General features: G+C 40.9%; 1 long non-coding RNA gene across 1 annotated transcript; it reads right to left on the bottom strand.

The window, feature by feature from the left end:
* Nucleotides 1–2171: 2171 nt before the first annotated feature.
* LOC142084131 (uncharacterized) lies at nt 2172–15491 on the bottom strand. Its single transcript, XR_012674260.1, has 8 exons — nt 15450–15491; nt 14588–14713; nt 14028–14225; nt 12084–12633; nt 6101–10675; nt 5938–6001; nt 5199–5278; nt 2172–4958 (listed from the first exon to the last, which is right to left on the bottom strand). It is a non-coding gene; the product is annotated as an uncharacterized LOC142084131 (long non-coding RNA).
* Between the last annotated feature and the right edge of the window lie 919 nt (nt 15492–16410).

Here is a 16410-nt window from a genome sequence, read left to right as displayed (position 1 = left end):
CTCAAAACAGGCTGTATTTTCCACCTGTTGAAGCAGCCCCCGCTCCCCACACAAGTCTGCCCAAATATGTTTTCAAACATAAGCAAAGTGTTCTAAGAAACCAAACAAAAGATGGCTCACAGGACCACAACTACTGCCATATCTATTTTCCCCTCATCCCAGTAGCTCTGGAAATGGCAGTGGTTTGTGGCTGAGAGGCCTGGCATAGTCTCTGCTCTGTAGTTGCACTGCTGTTAGGAATAACTCCACTGAGAAAAGAATAGCTACCATGTAAGAGGAGAGAGGGACCACAACTTCTTAGCACAGAGAAGAAACACAGACAGAAAACTATTCTGCATCTTCACAGTAAGAAAGCAAAACAGAGGCTCCCAGACCCTTCTTGAAAGCATACAGACTCCCTTCTTACACTCTAGCGAGCCAGCCCAGCAGCACTTAGCATTAGCATTTTGCCCCTCTTATTGTTTAAGCAGACAGTGTTTCCTTCAGAGGAAAAGAAGACAGGCCCTAGACACTCAGCCCCCTTCTAATGATACTTTATACTTGGTAAATATCCCTGGTCTTTTGCTTAGACGTTGTTTAAAAAAAAGAAACAAACCAACCAACCAAAAAACCTCCAAAAAGCCTCTCAAAACTGTACTTACCCCTTCACAGCCACCTCCCAGCAGCAGGTCTGAGGAAGGAGGTCTACTGGCCTTTTATCTCCTCCCCAATCACCTAAATGGCAGCTGTTTCCCTTCCACCCCCGCATTTCATCTAGAAGAGCCAGCCCAAATTGTATCACCAGGTTCATAAACAACTTAAATAAAATGGCAGAATATTGATTGCACCTGTTGCATTAATGCTACACTCTCCTCAATGCTACTTTAGTATTTGTGCTTGTAGCCAATCATGCAGTGTGGCAGAAGACATCTTTCTTAAAAACACACTAATAAACCCAATATATTGCCCTAGGCCCTAATTGCAGACCTCCTCAGGAACAGAGTAAAAAAAATTACTTGTGTAAACTCAGTCTTGTTTGAAGCCAGCTATAATGAATCTCCATTGATTAAGAAGAATCCTGAAGTGTAGTGAGTTTTTCCCCTCTCCACTTTCTGTTTTACAGATCACTTCACCTGTTTACTCAGTCCACCTGGGAAACAATGTGTTTATTGCCTCTCTTAACCCTGTATTCCAATTAATTTCTTAAAGCATTGTTAATTCAAGTCTGTTCCTTTATCTGTATCTACTTTGTGGGCTGTTAAAGGCCTTAAGCATGTTGCCCCAAATTTCTCTTTCCCCATATTTGATAGGTCCTGACTTTTAGGCCTCTTGAGAAATTGTTTTGGGAACACTTCTTTAGCCAATGCTTTTCTGGGCATGGTTGGTACAATGCAAAGCCTTCCTCAGAGCTCAGCAGTGAGGAGCTATAGATCTCATGCTAACCTCAGACCCCCACAGCACTCAGATGCAACCAGTTCTCAGTCCCAAGCATGAGCAGCTCCATCTAAGGACTTTTTTGGTGGATCTGGTTTTAAAGGGCAATGATCAGCATACAGTTGAGAACTGCATCTCTGGTTTCAACTGAGATTTTATTTTGTTCAGCACTGGGCTTGATCCAGGAGCCTGTGGTTTGTTGCAGTCTTGTTCTAAGCCATCTTTCTGTTAATCAGAAGGTGAGTTCAGAAAACCCTTTTTCTCTTCAGCATTTCATTCAGCATTTTGCTGTCCTGCATACCCACTGGGCAAAATGGTAATTACACTGTATTGTTTTGAATGGAACCTCACCAATCCAACAACATTCCAAATGATGATCATGATATAGCTTTTCTGGCAATTGGTAGCGCAGCTAAAAGTTACGGTTGTCACTCATGACAATTATCCATAAGAACTTGAAAAGGAAACTATTATTGCTGTACCAAACCATGCAGTGGCTCCCAGATTTTAAATTCCACTGCAGTTACATTATTTTGACATATGTCAAATGACACATCAGAACAAAAAAAGTACATTTAAAGCTGAAAAGTACCTTTTCATTCTTCCTACCTGATTTCTGTATCCCTGAAGAAAATTAAAGCTTTACCCTTAATCTCTAGCTGTATATTTTAGCAGTCACATTAAAACAGTGGAATCTAGTTTCCTTTTCACTTTCCCAACTGTAGCCACCCAAAGCCTTGAGTCAGAAGGTCAAAAGGACAAAACTATTCATTATAAGATATTATGCCACTAATCAGCATCTATAATAATATGATGCTTATTCTTACAAAGATTTTTGCAAAGAAATGAGCAGACAGATAACTTTAAATTAATATATGTGTGTATGATAAAATGTCCAATCAAAAATTGGGAAGGAGGAACGGTAAATCAATGAATAATAACTAATATCTGCTTATTATAAGGCTTTGGTTTCGTTGGTTGGTTGTTTTTTTTTTTTTTTTTATTGCCTTCTGGAGTAGGACAGCATTATTATCTCAGGTTTTGCATGCATAAACGGGGTCCTAGAGAGATACCTGTGACTTATCCCTGCTCATACATCAAGCAGAGTTGAAAATATGTAGAAGTCTGCTTCTAGAGAAAAATGTCTTCATCACCGTGTGCAGTGTTGGAAGAGCTGCTTTCATTTACAACCAGCTAAACCTCAGGTTCAGTTGAATGGGCACATGTAATCCTGAATTTACCATAGTTTGCCTGCTTCCTTCCATTGATGCATCCTTAATGTACCCATTAACTGGGATAAATCATAACTGAGGTCTTGACTATGACTGAAAATAACTGAATTGTAATGGAAAGCCCCCAGGTCACTTTCCAGAAGGACACCAGTGTATGTGACTCAGGGGAGAGCACTTTTTAGCATTTTTTGCAGTCATTCACAAATCAAAATGTGTGAAGCAGATTTCAATATACCATATATTTAGGCTTACTGTAAAGGTGATATTTACCATCTACATTATTTAGCAAACAAGTACCTAAGAAAAGGAATTAGACTTAACAATAGTGAAAGGTAAACAACTGGAAAACTGCTCTGACATTCAGAATCATCTTGTTAGCAATAAGGTACCAAAGCTGATAAAAGTTTTCCCCACACCTATAAAGATCAGTATCTAGGTAAACAATCTATTTAAATCAAGCACTTGCCCAAATGACTCCAAAGAAATAAAAAGTACATTTACTGATTTCTGGGCAAATAAATTCCTTTAATGGTACATTAACCAATCTGAATCCTAGAAATTATTTAAAATAAAAAGATACATGTAGGCAATTTTCAGTCATTAAAAGGAAAAGTCATTAAAATAGCACAAAACATAACAGCTTCTCTCCAGTACATAAGGAATTTATCCTAACAGCATTTCTGTATAATTTTTCAAACTCTTCCAAAATAGCGTGATGGATGCACTTGATCCCTTAACCAGGCTGGCGGTGGTTTGGTACAGGCTCCGGAGGAGGTAAAGGCCTGAGCTGTAGCAGGCCATGAACTCCTGTAGTTTCAATCTGTTCTCTGAAAACCCACAAAGGAACAGAGTGCGTATGAGCTTGGAACATCGATCTTGCAATTAACACATGAATAACGGGTGGCTTTTCCAAGACTCATTTATCAAGGAACAAAGAAAGTTGTGGGTACAAGGAGTCTCATGCACACCTTTTCCATCACATGTAATTTGACCACGAGCCAACCACTGTATCCCACAAATATGACAGCCTAGGTGAGCCTTCTTTGAGCTCTCCCTGCCAGGCAGCATGGCTGCATGGCGGTGATCTCCCCTGGAGCTGGGACACCTCTCAAGGTTGCTCCTCGAGGCAGAGAGACCTTTTACCCAGGGCAGATCTTTGGTAAGTGACCGATATCGCGCATAACCTTGTAGTATGGTAACTTTGATGTTGTCTTGGTAACTTTGATTGCATGCTGAATTGATGCTAATGAAACATTATGTGAATTTTGCATATATAATCCCTTAGACATAAACTGTTGACCAAGTCTGAGACTACGTTTGGACCTAGCCGCACCTAGACTCCTCTATGAGAAGGAGTTTAGAAAGCAAGGGGGTCCACTCTGAACCTCGTGACTCAACGGGAGGGTCCTCCTTACCCTTTTGCGTCCCCGGTCTCTCTGCGAATGATTCCAACCTGAGAGTAACTTAATTTTCCTTTGTATGTTTCTTCTATGCAGTAATTAATAGAGTTACCCTTGCCATCGAACTTCGTTAAGTCGCACTTTTGCACTGTCATATTAAAACCACTTTTCTAATACCTTTGACAGTGATTCTTTAAGCGATCTAAATCACTCATCCGCAACAAATAGGCTTATTCATATCTTAGGGTTTGATTTGCTTAAAATTAAAAACAGCTATTTCTTTGTCAGAGGCCTGTATCCGTTCTGCCTGGAGTAAAAAAACAAATAAGAGGAAGGGTAATCCTTTAGGACTGAGATTGTTAAGGAACTTAGGTCCCTGTAGCCAACTAAAATTCAATATGAGATAGATGCATAAGTCCTCTTACAAAAATCTCAGCCTGGTTTTTGAGGCTTTGTAGTACCACCTAATCTCAATGTTGACTTCACACAGGAAATGCACAGAACTTAACTGACAACATTATCTGTGTATTAACATACAAAGGCTCAGCACAGGCTGTTAAAGCTAAACATGCCACAGACAATGCTCATGTTCTGCTCTATTAGATTACTTGACAGGTTATATATGGTTCTCTTACTTGCATCAAGACAGTCATTTGAAGGTGAATGCACCAGAGGAAACTATGAGCGTGCATAGGGGATTCAGACAGGGAAGCCAAATGCAGAATTAACTTGGGCACAGCATACAGATCTGAATGATTTCTTTAAGGATCTCTGGAGTTTCTCTGCTTTGCTCTCAGGGATCTCTCTGGTGCCTGATGAAACTTTGAAAGTAGCAACGTCAATGAGATGAAATGAGAGAAGCCACCACAATTTTTCCGTTGGACTCCAGAATCCCACTGCATCCTGCAGGCACCTGGGGGGTAGGAGTGTGGAATCAGCTGGGAGTTGGTTATCAGTTGTTTCATTGCAGCCACATGAATATCCGCTTAGCAGAATAAAAATGATGTATATATTTGCCAGCCTGCATACCCATACACCCCCCTTCACACAGCTCATGCAGCAGATTTTTATAGATTATGAACAGCCAAAAAATTCAGCATCAGATTCAGATGTTGACAACAAAACAGATCAGAACACCACCAAATCCACTGACCTTAGCTGAACCCGGTGCAAGGTGTTTGCTAAGCAATCTCTTGATTTTCATTTCAGCATTTTCAGTTGTGGAAAGTAAGCCTAAAATGAAGCATACAAAACACAGGTGGAAATAGCCAGGAAAAAGATTGTAAGGGAAGGGTATGTTTTAATCTTTTTTTTTTTGTTTTTCCTTTTTAACTTCAGAGGGCTTTCTGGATCTGCACATAATCAATGAATTTCTGGCTTTCTTGAGATATTCGCTACTCACTCGGTCAACAAACACACATCTGGAGCTTCATTTTAAAATTCATAAATTTCCCTTGTGCTGAGGTCCTTTGTGGTTTTTCTCTCATTTCTCTTTTGTATCAGTCTTTCTATTTACTTTTCCTTACTGCCCACAGAAACCAGAAAAACAGAAACCAAATGTATTGATTTTCACCTGGAAGAAGGTGGGTTATTAAAGCCTCCAGCACTCTGAAGGAGAGACTATTTGCATAAAAACTCTGTGCCCAGAACACTGCCTCTATAAAGGCATCAACAAGTAATCAAATTCTGGCAACTCTTGAAACTTACTCTTCTTTGACTTTCAGTCTGAATAATTTATTTTCTGTTTGAGCTTTGCCTGGAATGAAGCATTCATAACACTGATGGGGCTAGGATGCTACACTGAACACATGGAAGCTATGGTTTGATGATTCAGTCTTCAAAATATCAAATTTCAGGATAAATTTTCCCTTACAGGACATACTTATACTTACAGAACAGCAAGGAAACCCCATGGAGATGAGATTCAGATAAATAGTACATCAGCACAGAGTAAACCTGAGTCACACAGGAAAGAAAAAAAGTTGCTTCAATGAAGAAATTGAAGGGAGGGAATTTACTTTGTTCTGATTAAAAAATCCTTGGATAATTCTTTACCTATCTTGTAAGCTCCACACTTTGAGGGGGATTGATGTAATTGACCCATCTCTGCTGTTGCTTAAAATGGAGATAGAGACAGAACAATAAATATTATGTTTTTTAAGATTCTCTTCAAATGAAAAAATGAACAAACAAACAAACAAAAAAGAACACTTTCAAAGTCCGGAGTAGTAGGACCTGCCCAACAATTCTGGAGGATGATTGCTGATCTCTGAGTGCTTCAGGAAGGAGGACTGTGCTCTTAGATGTCTCTACTTGCCTTATATACTACTAAGATTCCCAGTCCTTCACTCAAAACATTTCTTTCCTTACCTGGCAAGAATGTTAAAAACAGGGTAACACACAGCAGCATTTGCTGAGTTCTGTCAGTCCCCAGTGCTGTGTTGCTAAAGGTCTCTCAGCCCCAACCAAGATGTTGAACAATTTTACAGCTTGTCAAAGCCCCTATCTGCCTTCAGGCTGTATTTTAGCAATTCATCTCCCTTGCCCTATGTCTTGCTAGTCCAGAGGTAACACCAACTCTCTGCCAGACATGGATTCCAATGGGTATTTTTCTTGCAAGGGAGGGGAAGAGCGAGAAAAAGAGAGAAACAGTGGAGCTCTGCCAGCTTCTTGCCCACAGGGCTCTACCAGAGTTGGTACATGACCTATCTCATGCGCATTTGCTGCCAGGCTCTACCTCTGGTGCAAGGTAACGGGAACCCAAGCAGAAGAGAATGCACAGAAATACAAGACTGCAGAAAACGAAAACGGTTAAGTCCTTCCTCTCTTCAACCTGAATCTCAGAACCGGAAACCTGATCAAGCCTCCAATTTCAGGGCATGAATAACATCTGACAAAACAGCTTCAGTAGAGTAGATTCTCCCTGTAAGGGCTGTGTTTCTAATCATGCTAAGAAGATGCCAAGTATCAGGGAGTCTCCAAGGAGGGTTAAACTCTTTACTAGGAGGTAAATATGTTGAGATGTGAGGAAAGCAATCTACTAGGAAAACATTAGATTCAGAAGACTGATTTTTATGGGATGTGTTTACTGTATGAATTAAAGGCAATCCATCAAGCCTCCCCTATGATGCAAAAAGCAGGCAGCAGAGGTACCAGACTTACTGGTTTTGGGTAATCCTGCCATGTGAAGCATGCTCATTGCTCTGAACAGGGACGCTGAGGCACTGAGAATCTGTCAGCTGACCAGAAAGATACATATGCAGACCTGAGGACTTAGTCAGAAGTAGATGCAGAGGATTTGACATTGCTAATTTTTTTTCTCCTTCGGAACATGCAGCCTCTGAGATAAGATGAGCATTTGTTGAGGCACAACTCTCTCACAGGTGAAAAACAATACTTCCCCTTGCCATTTGGCAGGGTGCTGACAGATGATTAAATGAGGAATGGCCATAGACTGTCCATGGAAGGGGGTGGCAGCAGAGCTTTTCTCTTACTTGTAGCAAACTCGGTCCTGCATTAGCCAGGATCCTCTCTGTAGGAGGAGAACATGAGAGGTCTACAGCCCCCCAAAGCACCCCACTTTGCCTAAGTTACTTCATCAAAACTGACCTACGTGTCCTTCAGTCTCTTGGATGACAACATAGTTGTGACCTCTCCCTTCCAATTTGTGAACTTATGCTTCTGAATTCATCCACTAAAAAGTTTCTAAAGCACATGAAGCATGTATTACATAAGGCAGTCATGATACCCCCAAGGTCTAAAAGACTGGATGAAAGGACGATGAAGATAAAATTTTCAAGTCCAAAAACTTATCATGGAAGCCACTGATCTTTTTAAGAAATTACATTGTGAAAAAAAATCCTCCAGAAAAAAGGATACAAGGGAAAAGGGAAACTGCGTTGAGATCCCCACGATTAATTGCTGTCAATATTTGCATTATTTCTGTAACCGCATCTCCTAGTCATGGACAAGGATCTCTTGTGCTAACTACTAATATATTCATTCTGAGGCATATCTGTGCAGTGTTTGACAGCCATTGTCATTAAAACATAAGGCACTTTGTAGCCTTGCCAACAGACCAAGCTTCTCCTTGTTAACTGTAATTTCATGCCAGTGATAACTCTTTGCTCTCCAGCATGTCAGAGGAAGTATGTTTCATTGCTAAACCAAGAACTGCAGTGTGGCATTTAAAAGGCAATGAGAACAATGAGGTGGTGTAAGAAATCCCTGTGATATTTCTAATGGAAAAACATTACTAGTTCCTGAGGAGAAGCCCACCTCATACTTTTTTGGCTTTTCCAGATATCACTGAGAATGACCTTGCTGCCTCTCTTATGCTTGCCGTAAATAAGAAAGAATTCCCCTGAAGTCAGTGGAATTATATAGCTATAAAACTTGCAAGAGAAGAGATTGTATAGTGTATAACAAGAAGGCAGATAGTGCCTTGCACTTTTGACTAAATCTAAGATTAAATCTACTTTCAGACTCTGTCAAAAGCAAAGAAGAGGAAAGTTTGCTTTATCTTGCTATTGAATGAGAATGTATTTCTTATGTCTGCAGTCAGCGATGCCTGGTAACTAGCTAATATCATGTTTGTGTGTATTGTGTGTATATGAACTGCATATTCATACACATGAGCAAGACGTCACCTCTACATGGCTGTACAGAGGAGCTTTGCTGAGAAAAATACTCAGGAGTTGACACCAGAAACCAAGGTGCTGTACTGAGTCAGGAGATTGAGATCCCTCCTGAGTCTGTATATTTGCGTTCATCTATCTTTCACTGCTCTTGTACATGTTTGCATGTGAATATGTATGAGGAGGGGTAATGGACAAGTTACAATATTCTACAACACACTGAAACAATTTGTCCCCTTTAACTCTGGAGAGAGGCAGTAATTTAGATATTACAATGTTGTGTGCTATTGTTTAGAAATGCAAGGAATAATCTAGCCTGATGTTTAGTTTCATCTGCTCTTCTTTGTGCATGTGCTTATTTCTACTATGCGATACAACATTCTGGCACTTAAAGAAGTTGCTGTGGAGATATCTGAAAAAAGTGTTCAGTGGGGCAACAAAGTAAGATGTAGGTGGCTATTTAAAACCTGTGACCATCCCCATAATGGCACCAAATGACATCAGAAACGAGGTAACAAAAATGACATACAAAATTAATGCTCTGTGCCAGTTTACAGCATCATCCAAAGATCATGAACTCCCCAATTCGAAACATGGCCCAGGCTGTGCCCTCTCTGAGAAGCTGTCATCAGAAAGAAGAAAAAAGCAGCACTTTTTTTTTGAATGGAAATTCTTTCAATATGTTCCATGAAGCATCAGTAGTAATGGAAAAAGTTCCAGAAAGATTTTCCTGTTATCATCCTTAATCTTTTCCGATGCCTTATAACATCCTATCAATGTCTGCAAAAGAGTGCAGCTTAGTCACATATCAACTGCTCATTATGCTGTGTCTATAATTTTAGCTGCAGGTAAAGAGCAGACTACTCAGAGCTTCAGATCAACAGTACCAGGAGATCCTGCAAAACCCCCACATTTTTAGGAGAGTTCTCTAATAAGAAAAGAACCCTAATTTGTTTCCACTTGGGCATTTTCCCCATTTCCTGAATATAGACTGTGTTAGAGACATTAGTGCTGCCAAGACTCTAGAAAGTTATAGTAACTGGATTTGACTTACTGTAAGGCATTTACACCCACCACTGAGACAGCAGCATTGCAGACTTCAAAAAACAACAGATGTGCATAGCAGTATTAAACTAATTATCAAGATCAGTGTTGACTTTCTCTTCCCATACAGTTTGTCTTTCTAATTACAACTACAAATATACAACCTAGATGACCCACTTCCCATGTATATTCACCAAATACTGAAAGATACCCCATGAAATTCCAGATGCAATCAGCTGGTGGTTAGCACAAGTCCTCTTTGGAGAATTGCCATCAACTCTAAACACATATTAATTAAATCCAAAGGTACTTCTGGGAGGCATTTCATTTTCCTGAGTCAACATAACCTCATCTAATGTCTGGGAGCATTACTCCTCCCACTGTGAATTGCTGTGCTTACACAACCCCGGGCAGCTACTTAAGGGCAGAGGACATTGCTCTCTGGTGCTCTGCATGTTGCATATCCATTTGCAGTCATAAAAAATGTGCTACTCTTACTTTTGCAACATATTGCACCTGCCACGACCTGCTCAAAGCACAGGACAAAAGGGAGTTTGGCCTCTACTTTGGAATTTGTATCCTTTCAAACCAAAGGGACAAGGATATGTTCACTTCCACAACAGTGGGTGACATTTTCTAGACACCCCCTGGAAAAAATGTACTTATTTTAAAACAGTCTGCTCAGTCTGAATAGTGATTTGGGAGGGGGAAGGGTGTTTGCCTCTATATTTTGCTTGTTTGTTTGTTTGCCATTCTTAACTGCACATATTTGCATAAAAGAAGGAATGTTGTATCATCTTCTCCCAGAGCTTATTCCCCATCTGAATCCTGTTGATGACAGCTTAATCATTTCCACAGCAACCAAGATCATGACATTAAACAGGGAATAAGCAGCAGGAACAGATGATCTCTCTGGAAACAGAGATCCTCTTCCTTGTACATAAATACTCTGAAAAACAAGAGAGAAACAGAAATACAGAAAATATTTGCCACAAAAATGTGATTGTTCTAACAGGCAATCGCAGTCATTTTTTTTCTTTCATTGTCTATCTGCTGCTTCTTAACAGCACAACATTATATTACAGTATGTGGTTTAAAACAGTATTAGATGGCAGACCTAGCACTAGGGACAGACAGCATCCCTGGTCAGAGCTGGTAAGGCAGATTTACATGCAGTTCCTCTGCCAGGCACAGCCCATGTTTTAGATGGTTGCAAAGGAACTCTTCTTGGTCTGTTTGGCTTTAGCAACTTTTGCTGAGTTCGGTCTAACTCAGGAAAATTGCTAAACTCATGACCCTAAGGTCTTACCTTCATTAATTTCAGGTGGTTTTCCTTTGACAATATTCCTTTTTGTGATAAAACAAAAAACAAACCTGTGTTGTTACTAGCGAGACACTTTTTATGTAGCTTTTCTGAATGAGTGCCTCAAAATCTGACCTTGCAGTTCTTCCAGCAAATGAGTAACGTACCACAATGCAGCATGTAGAAAGCAGACCTGAGCTTCTTGTCTCCACAGCACGTACTGTCGCTTGAAGCATCAGTGCTTGGTTTCCATGTTAAGTACAAATGACTCAATGACTGGGTTTTAGGAAAGCAGATCTTTCTCCTGCACCTCCTTGCCTATAGTGCAGTGCCACACAGTGTGTAGGCTGCTTCCCTACTGCTTGTTTTGCACTCTGCAGCTCCTTACCTTAATTGCAGCTGTACAGGTAAATGGAAATAGCTGTATTTTTTGAACCCTTTGAGATGGATCACAGATGATTGCTTGGTTCAGGGATGGCCAATTGCATGCAAATCAGAATTATTTAACCTTACCTCCCACGCCAAGCTACGCTGTGGCTCAGGGCCACATGGAGAATCTAGTGTGCCACACTGTCAGGGACAGGCGTACGATCATGCCAGACTGAATAGATAACATCAAACTTACAGGTGATAAAATTGCTGAGGAAACTGATACCTGAAACAGGAATAAACTAAGTAAAACTGCCAGCAGAATAGGTTATTGATCAGTCTGCCTTGTGTTTGAAAATTAATGCTACAGAGGGACACAGAGCAATCCCACTCCCTCTCCAAGTGAATAAATCTGATAAAGGCAGGAGCTGCTAAACTTAAGATCTGTGGCCCTCAAGTGTGTGTTTGTGGTAATGCGTGTGGGAAACACCAAGGCAGGCCGGCGTGCTCCCGCACCGAGGAAGGTAAATGCTAGAAGAGAGATCAGCAAGTGACCGCAAGAAGCTGTCGCGCAGGGACCGGCGTGGAGTAGGGAATGTAACACCAAAATAGCTTTGAAATGTGCAGGCTCCTGGAACAGCCCCAGAGCAGTATCACACCAGTTACAGTAAAGCTTTTCACTAACCTGCCACCAAAGGCAGGGTGGCAGCCCACAAGATTTCCAGGAGGGCTTTTGCCTTTGTTCCTGTCTCCTTTATTACTGCATAAAGTCAGCTCATGTAGTGCAAACCGGGGCACAACTGAAATCCATCTCATTCTTACAGTCAGGATGGTTATAGACTTAGATCTTCTGGGAAATTTTGGCTGAAAAGATTAATGATAAGATTAGTACAGAAAGATTTGCACTTGTCTAGGTCAAATGCTCCAGTCATGTCTCCTGCCACTGGCTGGTAGTCAGAAGGGAGCTGAAGATTATATGTCAAGCTTTAGGCAAAGGTGAAAAGCATGAATGTCTCACTGATTAGAATAAGCCACATGCTAAAACTAGGGGTTGACTCTAGAGTTTATTTCTTCAAAACAGCAGATAACCTCTTCCCCAAATTTTTGGAGAGGACCAAATAGTGATACTTTTTCATGAGTTTCACCATGAGCACTCATGTTTTTAAATCCTCTGGTGCTGGAATAGGGTGTAATGCAAGACGTGAGCCTTATGACAAACTGCAAGTGGTCAGCTCCTGCGGAAAAACAAAAAAAGAGAAAATGTGGCTATATACAACTTAAAGTATCAGAAAGCAAAGGATCACAACTTTTTTTCTGACCACTACTTTACACAAGCTCCACAATGATTTTGGGTCTGGCTCATGAATTTTGAAATGCTTTAAGCTGGACATATTCCCTGGTGACTTCTTGAGTGCTCAAAGGAATGTAAATCTGCCAGTTTTTATTGTTGGCTACCCACAAATTCAGGTCATTTATCGAAAAGCATTACACATGCTCACCCAGGGGTCTGCCCTATCATCTTTCTCACAGGATGTACTAGGGCAACCACACATAACTGTTTACTCATATAGTTATTCTGTTGCAAGTAGGTAAACCTCCATTGTATGCATACATACATATTTTTAAAAAAGAGAATTTAAGATACCTGAAATATGAACAGAACTATACACAAAACCAAGTACAAAACTTTGATTTGAATGAACAAAATAAATCTTTCTGTGATAGTCTTTCTACAATTCAAATTTTATCATGTTTTTCACTGATTTTTCCCTTGTGCTCCAAGTGCAAATGTTTCTTTCTGGCAGAAGGTATCTTTCTGAATTGCTGGTACATACTATCATAAACTCAGTCAGGAGGGTTTTAGCAACAACAAAACATCCAAATTGCCCTTCCAGCGAGCTTCCAAAGGACTGGGCCTTTGTTTGCACACACACTTCAGGTAAACACTGTGAACATTTTGTGCAAAACCAATCACTTAGTAACCAAAGGAAAGGTGTGATGTGCAGCACAATTTCCCAATTATTGTTACTCGTCATCACATTTCCTCCAAGCATACTTTTCATGTTGCCTCTAAATTTCCAAGAATCAACTTCATTAGCCATATTGAACAAAGACCCTCTGACCTGTGTAAACAGACATGGCTATAAAACATCCTCATTTCTTAATCAATGTTGCTTCTGTGTCACATGAAAGATTTAGTTTACTAAGATACGCTCCTCTGCTGAGAAATGCATTATCTAGGTTTCAGTGGTGGGGTAAGCGGTTTGCTGTAGCTCTTTGCTAAATAGCATGGCATTCCTTTAGTTGAAAACAGTGGATTGCCAAAAGTTCTTTATTCTCTATATCCACACACTTAAACAGAAGAAAAATATGATATTCTGCACTGATATATTGGAAGAACTATAATACTCACAGCAAGCCTTGGATGTGACAATGCTGTGGGCCACTGTATCAAATGTATCTCATTATTAGTAACTTGCCCAATGTTTAGACATTTAAGATAATCATTTTACCACTTTCCCAGTCACAGAACTCTCTTCCTGAAAGAATTGACATTATATCTATACCTCTGGGCAAAACCTTACATGCAAAATGCACAACCTGCAAATCCTGTGGCCTTTACACATACGCTGTGTCGAATGCAGGAGGCACTCATTGCATGCTGACCAGCAGTTTCAGCAGAAGCATCTTATCTTCATGCGGACATGCAGCATCTTGGTGGCAGAACAGGAGGGACGCCTACACAGTCATGGTCCACGCCAACAGACGTGTACTGCTGCCAGCGGCACGACTTTCCCCAGCTCTGTCAATAAGGAAGGACGGACCTCTGTGAAAGGAGCAAAGAGAGTCCAATATGCCCCATTTCAAGAACAGGAGGGATCCAGATTTTTAACAAGGCATATTTCAGCAGCTAAATCAGCTGGACACTGTCTAGTGATCAAACTAAAGTACTGAAAGTAAGGAAGATGGGCTTACTCTCATCCCTGCCAGAGATGGAAGGGGAAAAAAGAGGGGGAAATCAGTGAAACTTCTCACTACTTCTATTCCCAAAATGTACCTCAGGGAAGGTTGTGAGGTGTTCGTAACTAGCGTGTGTCAGCAGTTTAGTATCTTCATGTGGAAAGAGGTAGAGCCAAAGAGGGTCTGTAAATGCTACTGACAAGAGCACTCCAAAGAAATTTTCTTCACCTTAGTTTATCAGAGAGTCACTTCCCATCTAGTGCCAATGTGAGCATCAAGGACACTCCCTTCCTTCCCCATTTCCATTGCTCTGGGGAGATAATTCAGGTGTTAAAGTATTGCTTGGATGAACTGCTAGAGAACAGAAAAAAAGAGCCAGACTTCCCAGAGGAACAATGTATTTACGTAAGGTAACTTAAATCCATGTAATAAATCTACTTCATCAGCTTTTATTGAGGGTCCTGGTCTGGGACTACACATCTGTAAATAGCTCTATAGTGCTGTCAGTTTGTAACAGCTGATGTGGCAAAACTCTTCTTTCAAAATCAAGTTAATTCTCCTTTTCTGGACAATTTTTTTTTCAAGTGAAAAAGGCAGCCCATCCACGTGGCTGCAAACGAGGAGCTGAAACGTGTTTTCATTATTAAATGGCACCAGCTGAAAGATTTTCTGCCTTTTACTGTCTTCAGGGTCTCCCTGAGGTCACCCATCTCAGAGAGCGCCTGCACAGAAAGACAATCTCAAAAAGATATTTCACATCTGCCAACCCTGCCTTCTGCACGGCAGAGAAGGACGTCCTGAAGCACCTGTGTTTTGGCTCCTGGCTCTGCCAGGCTAAGGGATGAGTGAGGCCACACAGGTTTGTGCACAAGGAAAAGAGCATGAATGGGATAGCCATTGACTGGGTCAGTCTCTCAGAGCCCTTTGGCTATGCAGCTCCTGAAAATGAGCCAGGGTATTGTAGCTGCAAAAGGAGGCTGTCATCCAAACCAAAATGCCCTTCATATCATGCAAACCCTACAATGCCTCAGATGGTATGTTATAGACGGAGCTATTTCCAAATGAGGTTATTTCTCAAAACCTCTCTTACGGAGAGCTGTTGCTTTCAAAATACTTGTACCACATCTTCCAGTGGCTCAGCCCGCTGCACTACGTGGTTCCAAAACCAGAAAGTCTGTATCAACGTGCCAGAGGAAAAAGAAAAACATACAATTACTATTCCCCCTCTATTGATCTCACAGAGGTGAAGAACTATCAAACAGTGTCAACACTTCAGGAAGATGTCAGCTGGGTTTCAAACCCTGTCCTGCAATAATTTGAAGTAGTATGAAATACTGACAGTAAGCAATGGATGCCTTTGTCTCTTATCAGATTGTCTTTAACATGAATTTCAAAATCAAGCAAGCTGAAACTTCAATGAAACTTAAACATAAAAACCATTACCTAAGACTTGTCCCTCCTTATGTCTTTCAAAAGCACTATCACAAAAGACTTGCATTACAATCTAAAGCAGGAAAGAAAAGAGTGGAACAGGATGGGCAGCAGCAGGACTCAAGATGGGTGGATGTAATCCGTCAGACTCTGCCTTTTCCAAATTTTGTTAACACTCGTGGTTTCTGCAAAACAAGGAAAGACAGGATGCAATAACGCATGCAAAAGTAAGTAACAGCCTTTCCTGTCACATACAGGTCCTTCTTTCTGTGAACTTCATGGGACTCTAGCTTGAAAAGGTCAGCTGTAGTATTTCTGTTGCTGTTCAGATATAGATGTATGGGAGCACATTAAAGCAGTGGGCATGCAGCATGTGACATCCGTCTTGTAGAGGATGACCGATGCCTTCCAAGGAATAAGCGCAGCTATGCCCAGTTACAGCAGAAGGGACTCTCCCTGCAAGTGAAGTGAATCTGCAGCATGAGCCAAGGCCATTTCAAGCACAGCCTACGGCACTTAAATGCTGAAAAGTATTTTCAAGAACTAAATCAGCTGTTGCAAACCTCCACAGATTTGAGGACAAAGAGAGAGACCAGTGAGGTGAATCACCAGAAATTTCT

Source organism: Calonectris borealis, chromosome 7, assembly GCF_964195595.1.
Source record: "Calonectris borealis chromosome 7, bCalBor7.hap1.2, whole genome shotgun sequence".
NCBI classification, from domain to species: domain Eukaryota; kingdom Metazoa; phylum Chordata; class Aves; order Procellariiformes; family Procellariidae; genus Calonectris; species Calonectris borealis.
This window is presented reverse-complemented; position numbering and strand designations above follow the sequence as displayed.